The sequence below is a fragment of the Schistocerca cancellata genome, chromosome 4, assembly GCF_023864275.1.
Source record: "Schistocerca cancellata isolate TAMUIC-IGC-003103 chromosome 4, iqSchCanc2.1, whole genome shotgun sequence".
NCBI lineage: Eukaryota > Metazoa > Arthropoda > Insecta > Orthoptera > Acrididae > Schistocerca > Schistocerca cancellata.
Window position 1 is genome coordinate 709,489,415 of NC_064629.1, and position 12,856 is coordinate 709,502,270.

Here is a 12,856-nt window from a genome sequence, read left to right on the forward strand (position 1 = left end):
GCAGGTCATTACCATCCAACTCAACATCGTCATGAGACGGTGTGAGCTGGCTCACTGGGATGTAACGCATCATGACGAATAGCATGCACTGCATCTGGCTCACTAGAACAAACTAAATAACGAGACTTGTTAAGAATACATGGAAACAACAGCACTTGAAACGTATGTGCACAAAGAGATATAGATATAAATTACATAGCTTCATCATCATTACCTTCCTTAGTGTGGCCAATATTTCTGTGCACCTATTAATATTACGATGTGAGTCATCCGGTGCCAGCGAATTTGAATACTGACTCGGTATACGAACATCATTCATCAGTTCTAAAACAACAACGACACTAGACAAGTAAAATGTGAAAAATACAGACACTAGCACAGATATGTATACATGATACCTTGAAATGGGGCAGCCAACGTTTCTATAAACCTTTTAACGTTAGGGCCAACCTTCCAATGCCAGTCAAGACAAGAACAGAATGGGCTGCGCAATACCAACATTAATCCAACATAAAACAACAACGGCACTGGCCAGGTAAAAATGCTAAAAATGCAGACAAGAACACAGACATGTACATACGATACTCACCCTGAGGTTCTGCCACTTCATCATTTTCCAAACTGTTAATACAACGATTCACATTGAGACGCCAGTTCTCTGGTGCCGGTGAATCGGAGAACTGACTCAGTGGCAGTACATCGATGTTGATAGATCCTAAAAACAAGAACGACACTGGATAAGTAAGAAGCGAGAAATACAGACATTATGCGATTGTGTATTGAACCGGGGAACTAGAAACGACAGAGAGGCTTCGTCCTGCCGTAGCTCTCAGTGATTCACAACCCCAAAACAGGCCACAGCAGTCCACCCACCCCACCGCCGCCCAACATCGAACTCAGGGTTATTGTGCGGTTCGGCCCCCAGTATACCCCCCCCCCTCCTCCCCTCTGGAATGTCTCATACCAGACGAGTGTAACCCCAAATGTTTGTATGGTAGATTAATTATGGTGTTCGCGTACATGGAGACAGTGTTTGCGCTGCAATCGCCGACATAGTGTAACTGAGGCGCAATAAGGGGAACCAACCCGCATTCGCCGAGGCAGCTGGAAAACCGCCTTAAGAACCATCCACAGGTTGGCCGGCACATGGACCGTGACACTAATCCGCCGAGCGGATTCGTGCCGGGGACCGGCACGCCTTCCTGCTCGGGAAGCAACGCGTTAGACCGCGCGGCTAGCCAGGCGGGCTAACTATACGATACTCACCCTGAGATGGTGCTGCCACATCTATCACAGTTGCTCTGAAATGATTATCACCATTCAATATTCCTAAAACAACCGCAGTCTATAAGTATCGAAAATTTATACACAGTTGTGCACCCATGCGGGAAACAGCTGCTAATTGTGTGCAAGACCCTCGTCTGTAAAACGTTCCATTAAACCTGAAAACGTGTCTTCATCAAAGAAGACTGATGACCATGCTATCATCATCCTCCCTCTCAATATGACGACCCTTGTCGCCGCTGCTGCTGCCACTGCTGATGCTGCCAAGTCTCATTATGGTGTTGCTGATGATGATGATGCTAACGGCACACACGAATGCTGTAAACAGAGTGAAGCGAAATACAACCTGCTGGCCTGCCTTATATAACTTATTTTATTCTCTTCATGACTGGCACCTACTCCTTTGATGTATGAGTTACCGTCCATTCCATTTCGTACTAACAAGGGAACCTCCCCATCGCACCCCCCTCAGATTTAGTTATAAGTTGGCACAGTGGATAGGCATTGAAAAACTGAACACAGATCAATCGAGAAAACAGGAAGAAGTTGTGTGGAACTATGAAAAAAATAAGCAAAATATACAAACTGAGTAGTCCATGCGCAACATAGGCAACATCAAGGATAGTTTGAGTTCAGGAGCGCCGTGGTCCTGTGGTTAGCGTGGGCAGCTGCAGAACGAGGGGTCCTTGGTTCAAGTCTTCCCTCGAGTGAAAAGTTTACTTTCTTTATTTTCGCAAAGTTATGATCTGTCCGTTCATTGAGGTCTCTGTTCACTGTAATAAGTTAAGTGTCTGTGTTTTGCGACTGCACCGCAAAACCGTGCGATTAGTAGACGAAAGGACGTGCTTCTCCAATGGGAACCGAAAACATTTGACCGCAAGGTCATAGGTCAACCGATTCCTCCACAGGAAAATACGTCTGATATATTCTATACCACACTGGTGACGGCATGTGCGTCACATGACAGGAATATGTTGTCGACCCACCTAACTTGTACACTTGGCGAATGGGTAAAAAGATTCTTCTACCTTGCCCGATTTAGGTTTTCTTGTGGATGTGATAATTACTCCCAAAAAAGTGATGAAAACATAAGGGTTTGTCACATAAACTTCAACAAATGAATGCAACAGTTTCACAGTCGCACAGTTTTCCCTGTGCTCTGTCAAAACATATGTTTTTAACGTTTTCAAATTTTTCCGTGCGTAGACCGTCAAATCGTGCATATGTCCAAGCAAATCTGAACATGTCCTGGAATTTTGGAGAGCGAAGTTGATTATGTGTGAGTGCCTGAACTTTGATAATTGTCTGAAAAATAAAAAATTAAACTTTTCACTCGAGGGAGGACTTGAACCAAGGACCTCTCGTTCCGCAGCTGCTCACGCTAACCACGGGACCACGACGCTCCTGAACTCAAATTCTGCTTGATTTTGCCTATCTTACGCATGGACTACTCAGTTTGTATATGTTTCTTATTTTTTTCATAGTTCCACACAACTTCTTCCTGTTTTCTCGATTCATCTGTGTTCAGTTTATCTAGGCCTATCCACTGTGCCAACTTATAACTAAATCTGAGGGGGATGCGATGGGGAGGTTCCCTTGTAAGATGTCTTCCTGCTTAAAATTAACTAAAATGCACTTCATATAGTACAAGTTTCCTATCATCATCTTGAAACGTATGTACGCACTGAGTCGCTTATATTCGTCGGCTGATACCGGTTTCTCCACAAACCGTCCAGAATTTTCTAAACCGTTCAAGTCTAATTTTGGTGCCGGACTAGTGTTTTTAAGGTTGATGTGATACCTACATTATGAGTGCAGTCAATGTCAACACCATTCAGCCTGTGTCACACTTCATGAAACAGGAAAACAAATGCATTACGTATAAGATGAGATGTTGCTGTAGGAGCTTCTTCAAGAATTTCCCCTATAAACACAGGAAACTGTTGGTTGGAATGGTCAACTCATCTTGGTGCTCGATCAGAACTCGGATCTCGTCATTGTTCTCGAACATCACTGAAGCAGAAGGTTTCTGCCAGAATTAAAGCTGGCGAATGATTCATTCATCATATTCGACTGGAGCGGTTATGTTGAGCGACGAAGTTGTTCTTGCATATTTTCAAGCCCAAAGACAATGAACTGATGATCCATAACATTTCGGTTCTAAACTGATGTGCTGGTTTTATATCACATGCCCATTCTGCTTCAAATGTAAGCGCATAATGAGTTCTTCACCACGCAAGTCGATGAGACGATCGTATTGGTCCACAATCTTCCACATGAGATGATCTAATATCTGAACAGTCTGTAGGAGGTAAATGGCGTTGCTTGCCATATGTACAATTTTATATCCTGAGTCGACTGCACAGAAGACTCCGTAGATTGTATGACTCAGTTTGTCGCTGAGAAACCGACTGGTTGCAATACGTATTACACTCAGTCCAGATTGTGCTATCGGGGAGTGTATCCACTGAATGAGATGACTCGTAAGTATATTGCCTCCTTGGACATTCCTACTTGCATTTTAAGCGTATTGACATGAGTATGTAACTCAAAATCTGGTATAGTCTGCTTTAAATATATGTTTAAATCATCAGTGTCAAATGTGCGGTGGGATATTTGCACAACTTTACCACCTCTCAGATATAGACTGCTTTTCAATAATAGTGTCATACATATCCAGTCCATCAATGCAGCACTCCAATCCTCTTTGCTTAAGTCGGTTGGTTGAAAGTAACTGCTATGTCGCACCAACGATAGATCTTTTAAAGTTAAAGTGTATGACACAACTCCTCAAGCTCAACTGACGAACTGATGTGTTTGATTATTGCTTTTATATCTTCTTCTTCTTTTTGTCTGACAGGATGAACATGGGGCATTAGTGTCCGCACAGGTATGTATTGAAATTTTGGTAACATCGAAAATTGTAGAATATATCGTTCCTGTAAACTAGTGGCGTAATTCTTCTGGTGGTTGTAAATCTCTGAATGAATCAAAGTGACAGATTATATTTTGGGTTTTCCTTTTAACATAGCCACCCAGTGAGTCCCACCTGCTCCCTCAACGTCAGAATTTACAACCCTGCTTTCATTAGGGGAAAAAAATGGTTCAAATAGCTCTGAGCACTATGGGACTTAACATCTGAGGTCATCAGTCCCCTAGAACTTAGAACTACTTAAACCTAACTAACCTAAGGACATCACACACATCCATGCCCGAGGCAGGATTCGAACCTGCGACCGTAGCGGTCGCGCAATTCCAGACTGAAGCGCCTAGAACCGCTCGGCCACCGCGGCCGGCGCTTTCATTCCACATAAACACTCCACGAAATCTTGGAACAGAGAACTTTTTGAGAGATTTAAGCAGATGTACATTTGTCAGCGGTCTGCTGGGCAGTATGGCAAGCAGCTTATTTTTTTTTATGATCAATTCATGCCCTTTCCTATGTGGTTTTAAATATGGTACTTTCCAAACAACCACAAATTTCCTGAACCTATTGTGTCTTTTTCTTCACCAAGCTGCTGCTTTGCATTTTCCGCGTGTTTCACTGTTCTGGCGATAGCTGCCGTGCCACCAGCTAAAGAGCCAATTGCTGAAAGTCCCACTATAGCTGGAAGAATACCACCCAATGAGCTGGCAGTGGCAGGACACTTGGCATTTGAATCAGTTTTCCTTTCGAGGCTCTTTTAGCTGCCGCCATCGATAGCTGAATGCATTTTTTAATCATTTTGATGTGATCTTCTCCTTCTTCTTCCTCATTTTCAACAGACAACGAGCTGCATTCATAATTCAACTGAAATTTAGCCCCATACCCGATTTAAGTTTTGCACGTATTCTTTTATCGAATACAAGTGTCGCGATACGCTAACCAATACCGTTATCCCATCTTGCGTGTATTTTCGTAGCTCTGCCATCCAAATTTCGATGTGCAAAGTGAAATCCTAGGAGATCCTTGTTTTCTGCCTACGCGATATCGTGTTGTCTGCAGGACTCATCTAAAAATTTATTCCCTTGTAAAAATGTGTAAGTCATTTCTCAAGCTCAGTGCCTAGCCCATAATAATTACATGTGAATAATTATATGTGGTGATGCGAAGTTGTACAGGTAATTCGTCAAGAGTACCACTACCTCTGTTGATGTTCTTCCTGTCATTCGTGTAATCATATCAAACTGTTTGATGTTGGTGTACCATTTTATACGAGGTGAGTCAGGAGGAAAATCCTTTGAGGGGTGATGGTATTGATGATTCTGGACAGAAAACTTCAATTTTCTTAACCGTATATAACATACAGCTGTTTGAAAATTATGGGTATCAGTCGCATGACCTTCTTCACCAGCATTCACATGCGGCTCTAACCAAAGCGACTAGGCTACGTAGTGTTGTCCTTACTGAGCATATTCAACGTGCACTCCACATGCGCAGATGGGGCGTCGATTGCTTCAAGTGTACACGTTGTTAATCCCACGCCTCAGTACCACAGTGGTTGCACCAGTGTACTACAGTGTTGTTACGTGCACAGTCAAAACATTACGGGTCAGTGTAGTGAAAATGCCACAGGTCTTCATGCATGAGGAGTATGGTAACACGATCTTTGTCTGTGGGTTTTGCAGTGGGAATTCCACAGCAGATGTTTGCGTGTATGAACAACGATTTCCTAATCTCAGAGTTCATGATACCAGGGTATTTATCAGAGTGTTTGACAGAATATGTGGGTGCGCTTCGCTTCCCAGCGTACCTATTGTATCTAAACATCCTGTCCAACAAGACCTTAGTGAAGTTGATAACATTCTTCAAATGGTAGAATGCATCCCAACTACCAGATCTAGAAGAATTGCTTCTCAGCTTGGTATCCCACAAACACGAGTAATGTAATCAGCAGAGTCTGCATCTGTATGATCGGCAGAGTGTGCAACATATGCATGTGGGAGATTATGCCAAACAAAAGGAATACTGTCAATGGATCATTGCCAATGAACTCTGTATTCCACTCACTGATGAGTCTTCACTGATGAGTCAACATTCACTCGCAACGGTATCAATAATACGTTCAACTCTCACGTGCGGGCAGGTAAAAATCTTGATGGTATTGTGGAAACAAATTTTCAACGACGTTTCTCGGTGCACGTGTAGTGTTGTATTACTGATGATCAGCTCATCGGTCCAGTTGTATCAAGTAAGTATCTTAATGGAGTACTGTATCTTCATTTCCTTGAAAACGTGTTGCCAGAATACGTGGAGGATATACCTTTGGCAACATGATGTCATATTTACTTTCAGCATGATGGAGCTCTTGCACATCCCATACTCCCAGTGACATAGTAAATCGCAGAAGCGCTTCCTGGGAATTGGATCCGTCACCGAGCAGTCATTTCTTGGCCACTGAGGTCACCTGCTCTTACATTGCATTACTGTTTGTGAGTTTGGATTAAGAGCGAAGTTACAAGCGCAGAGTGGACACAGAGGACGAACGTCTCGCTCGTATTCTCCGTGCCCGTACGAATGAACTCAAATCATCAACTCAGCAGCTGTCTACAAGAGCTGCAAAATGCATTCAGTTGACGGTGGACTTTTAGAATATATTTCGTGAGGAAATGTACACAATTAAACAAAATATTAAATCACAATGTTTCATTTACTATAACCTGCATTTGACCTGTTCCCCATTGTTTTCATTAGTTTCCTCGGAAACTGTTAAGAACAGAACATACGTTCATATGACGTTTTTTGTTCAGAATCACTAATACTATGACAGCTCAAATCATGTACCTCTCCTCCTGATTCACCCTGTACAGAAAATCATAGCATCCACCTAATGTTGTGCGATGAACGGAAGCCAAGCCATTTAACAAGGGCCTTATTCCCCTATCGTCTTATGGCACATTCTACAAGAAAGACGTCCGGTTCATTGCTTCCCTGTAATTCTTCTGTGCAAAAACTACCAACAGTTTCACTACTGCTGCTATGCCCTAATATGTAAAGTCTAACATTCGTTCGCAATCCTTTGGAAACTGTAAATATCTCCGTCAACCAGTTTGGTAGATACACTCTAAAACAAAAATAAAAAAAGTAGGAAACGACTCACCACGAAGGATTTATCCGAATGAGACCGAAATCTGCAGATACCATGTACGTGTACAGACAAACAAGTGATTACAATTTCAGAAAAATTGGATTGGCTCAAATGGTTCAAATGGCTCTGAGCACCATGGGACTTAACATCTGAGGTCACCAGTCCCCTAGAACTTAGAACTACTTAAACCTAACTAACCTAAGGACATCACACACATCCATGCCCGAGGCAGGATTCGAACCTGCGACTGTGGCGGTCGCGCGGCTCCAGACCGAAGCACCTAGAACCGCTCGGCCACACCGGCCGGCAAAATCTGATTTATTGAAGAAAAAGAAATTCACAAACTGATCAAGTCAACAACACATTGGTTCACCTCTTGCCCTTATGCAAGCAGTTAATTGGATTGGTATTGGCTGATAAGGTTTTTGGATGCCATCCTGTGGGATATCATGCCAAATTCTGTCCAATGGCACGTTAGATCGTCAAAATCCCGAGTTGCTTGGGAGGCCCTGCCCATGATGCTCCAAACGTTCTCAACTGGGAGAGACCCGGCGACCTTGCTGGCCAAGGTAGGCTTTGGTAAGCGCGAAGAGAAGCATTAGAAACTTTCGCCGTGTGAGTGAGGGCATTCATTACCTTGCCGAAATGTAGCCCCTTGCCATGAAGGGCAACAAAATGGGGCGTAGAATATCGTCGACACACCGCTGTGCTGTAAGGTTTCCGCGGATGACAACCAAATGAGTTCTGCTATGAAAAGAAATGGCACCAAGAGCATCTTTCCTAGTTGTCGGGCCGTATGACGGGCGACAATCAGATTGGTGTCCCACCGTTCGCCGTGGAGTCTCACTCACTGGGGTAGAATGTCTTCAGTGATGAGTCCCTCGTCGAGGCTCTGAGCACTATGGGACTTAACATCTATGGTCATCAGTCCCATAGAACTTAGAACTACTTAAACCTAACTAACCTAAGGACAGCACACAACACCCAGTCATCACGAGGCAGAGAAAATCCCTGACCCCGCCGGGAATCGAACCCGGGAACCCGGGCGTGGGAAGCGAGAACGCTACCGCTCCCTCGTCGAACTGAGCCCCAATGACCATATGGCCTTGTGCTTTCTTTATCGTCATGGCATAACATAAGCTCACCGGGAATTGGACACGTTTATAGCGAAATGGTATATTGTTGGGAGTATGCGAGATTCGGAGTATAAGAACTCGCTCGCCTGCACCACTTTCCATCAAATTTTCTGCTTCTACGATGATATGTTGGAGAGAAGTCACTTAAAGCATCGGTCCGTTACACAACTTTGACGGGCCTAAATTTCTCAACAGATTAATTGAGACGCCGTTTTTCAAATTATTTTTGTGTGATGGAAAAATGGTTCAAATGGCTCTGAGCACTATGCGACTCAACTTCTGAGGTCATAAGTCACCTAGAACTTAGAACGAATTAAACCTAAATAACCTAAGGACATCACACACATCCATGCCCGAGGCAGGATTCGAAACTGCGACCTTAGCGGTCGCTCAGTTCCAGACCTGTAGCGCCTAGAGCCGCACGGCCACTGCGGCCGGCGTATGATGGAAAGCCAGGTGCGCTAAATTCTGTCACTGACGTATACTTCCGAAAATACATCAGTCACTCAGTTTAAAAAATTCCAGCCACCATGATCTGTTTAAAGATTGTCTGTGATGCGATTGGTTTCCGCTGCAATAATTGAACACATACCTATGCACCTGCCTTCACATCTTTGTTTCCACAGGTAAGGCCCAGGAAAATTTCGAGCACTTATCAATTATCATTACAATGTACTTGAAACCATTGTTTTCCCATTAATACTGCATCATATCTACAAGATCCATCTGCTGTAAGTCATCCAAACCTCGAATTGTATTATGCCTAGTCAAGTACGTCTTGCATGCTGGTTTATGGACCTCTTGATCTACTGTTTCCGTTATTATTCGATGATACCTCTTTCTCGAAGCTCTGAGATAACTGAAGTGATCTTATTCAAATGAACTGTATTCACAGCTGTAGCCGACGCTGTGAGCAGTCATAATCATTTAACTATTTCGTTGGGGTCGTCTCAGTAGCATGATCGATTGTTAATTTTCCTGTTCTGAGTGTCGATAATGTCACTGCCAGGTACACCCTTTAACGCCAGTTTAAGAATGTTTTTGTATTTCGAAATATTGGGTCTTTTTGCTCCTCTTCCATCGGTTTTCTTATAAACATTTTCTATACACTTCTTCCTACGCACTATTCACGAGTGGAACAAGGTTGGAGGGATAAGGCAGTGGTACCGAAAGTACCCTCCGCCACTCACCATTAGTTGGCTTGCCGAGTATGATGTAAATGTAGATGTCATTCTTAATATTTGACGATGTATTTCTATTTCTTTCTGTGATAACTGTCGAGTATTGTGATTTCTTTAAATATCAAATTCAGTAAACCAGTTGTCCTTTCAAATCACAGGTCACAATCCAAGATTTATTATAAACACGGCTTGCGGCGCTACGACTACGAGGAAGTACCAACACGTCCGATCGCTGTCACGTCCCAAGCGGAACTAAGCATATACGGTTTCTCCATGTTTTCTCCTTATATTTGATCTATATGACTATTGATGTGAGTCAGGGATTTTCTCTGCCTCGTGATGACTGGGTGTTGTGTGATGTCCTTAGGTTAGTTAGGTTTAAGTAGTTATAAGTTCTAGGGGACTGATGACCGTAGATGTTAAGTCCCATAGTGCTCAGAGCCATTTGAACTATTGATGTGATGTTTAATGAAATCGGCAATATCATATTCAGATTCACTCGTTTTCGAGAGTCGTTCAATAGATACTGTAACAGATCTAAACGTTGCGCTGAATGACTGATCTCTTTCCATAACCTAACTTCAGCAATCATAGTTTCTCGCAGACAGCCTTGTGCAGTTCAACAGCATTATGTTTCTATGACATATACGCTAAGCAGTGTACAACTCTCGTTTGCCTTCTTTACAATTACATCACCGCTTTCCTGAGAATGAGTGTTCGCTTCCCTGGTACTTTTGCTGAGTACATCAAGTCTAGTAGCATGACGTTTGATACTATCATCGCGTGCCTGAGTTTTGGCATCGTCATACAGACGAATGTACTCCCTTCCCCTCTCAGACTGATTTTGGATGGATGGGCGTGCAAGTTTATCCATAGCGTGAAGTATAGTGTGTATTATGACTGATTATCCATAAGATAATACGAATTTAAAACATATTCGCCAACCACATAGAGAAAGAGACATGGTAGTTGAGGGATTTATAACTTTATGCAGAGTTGCTGGAATCATTCACAGTACAGCTTTTCGGTTATCCATAAGCCGAAACAACTGAATGATTGTCTATACCAACAGAACTTTCAGGGGGGCTTTAGTTCTTAATTTGGGACTTTCAAAAACCTCCTGAAAGTTCTGTTAGTACAGACAATCATTCAATTCAGAATGAGATTTTCACTCTGCAGCGGAGTGTGCGCTGATATGAAATTTCCTGGCAGATTAAAACTGTGTGCCCGACCGAGACTCGAACTCGGGACCTTTTCCTTTCGCGGGCAAGTGCTCTACCATCTTTTTTTTAACCTTTTTTTCCTTTATTAAAACAACCATATATGTACATAAGCACAAAAACAAAATATTGAAGAGCTGGAACTGATTCAACATGGAATTGTATCCTACAATAGACTGAAGAACACATTTCAATATAGTGCCATTTGTAAGCTTACAAAATAGAACATAAATAGTAGCCACTTCAGTCCAGACAGAGATATAGATCCGAAACGCAAACACATATATAATTGATTGTCTTAAATGGAATGACAGTTCTGTCATTTGATTCATAACCGTCCAAACTCAAAATCATTTGGAGCACACAAACGGATAACAAGAGATTCACAGGTACATAAATTAATGAAAACGTCATAATGAATTTAATAACACCATTGAGAAGTCGGGAGTAGTCCTAGGAACTGGCATAACCCCTTACTCGTTGTGTATTTTGTTCGCTACATAGTCTTGCATGTGATTTGTGTCCTTACCGGCATCGAGAATTACCCTACGCCTTGTTTTTCAAAAATTATGTCTAACATGTTAGCAAACATCTTCCTGAAATTTGGGTAACATCTTCCAGCGTGCCGTTCTCATGTAAGCCTCGAAACTAATGAGATTATCTTCACTATTGTGGATGATGATATATGTCACAAACTGTCCTAACATCCACATCACGGTGTTGTTCTTGGTAGCGGGAAAATGTTTCGCGTCCGGCCAGAGCAGGATGTCGGTGCAGTGGCTGGCTGGGCTGCTGCGGGTAATCAGGCCCAGCCTCTGCTGCACCCATTTCCAGTTAATGATATGACCGCCACAAGTGAAGCGATGGCGTAAGGTGTCGACCAGGCCACAGCGGACGCATTTATCACTGTCATTAAACCGATTCCATGCAACCTTTCATTAGTGGGTATAACATCGTTTACCACTTTATACCATGTGGACGCCACTTCAGCAGTGTGGATGGTTAAACTTATGTTGTCCCAAACTGCCTTCCAATGAACACTCGGGTATTTAAGTTCAATGGGATTCCGGACTATTGGAGATGTCCATCTTTTTAATAACAGGTGCGTCGTCGGTAAATCCTGCGTGAAATAATGTCCATCAATATAGCTTACTTCAAGAAAAAACTGCTTGACATGTCGTAGTTTGTAATGTATTTTACCTACATCAATGGGTGGATGCGTATCGGTGGGTTGTAAGGTTCTGAAGAGCCAACTGGTTACGCTGAGAGGTTCCTTGTCCAACAAATGGGTGATTCGTTTAATATATAACGCAGTACACTTTCGGTTAATGTCAGGCATGTTTAGTCCGCCGGCCTGTCTGGAAGACGTCAGCGTGGTGTATTTCATTTTGAACAGATGCCCTTGCCAGATAAATCTATTAGAGAGTTTCATCACGTGTTTGGCCTGCATCTTGGGGACTGGAAAAAGTTGGGCCATATAGTACGCTTTACTGAATATATAACTGCTTAGGAGTCGTATGCGTTGGAGAATGTTAACGGACCGCCAATTGTTTTCATAGATGGCACCTTGCATGTTATTGGTGACCTGCTTCCAATTTTTTGCATTCATTTTTAGCGGGCATTTGTCGATAATCATCCCCAGAGTGGTGTGGTTTTCGACACGCTTCGCCCAAGGTATAATAACTGCGTCGAATCCTCGAATGTTGACAAAGTTGCATTTACCGGCGTTGATTTTAGCACCGGAAGCACGACAGTACTCGTCTACCGCGGTCTTGAGGGTTGATACGTCTCCGTCGTTGCGCAGTAACACTCCGACGTCGTCGGCGTAAGCACGAACCACGAAGGACGTCCCGGCGATCGAAAGGCCTGCAAGTTTGTCATGAATAGAGCGTAAGAGCGGCTCGAGCGATAAAACAAATAACATCATGGAGAGAGGGCTCCCCTGCGGCACTCCTCTTTGGACCTCG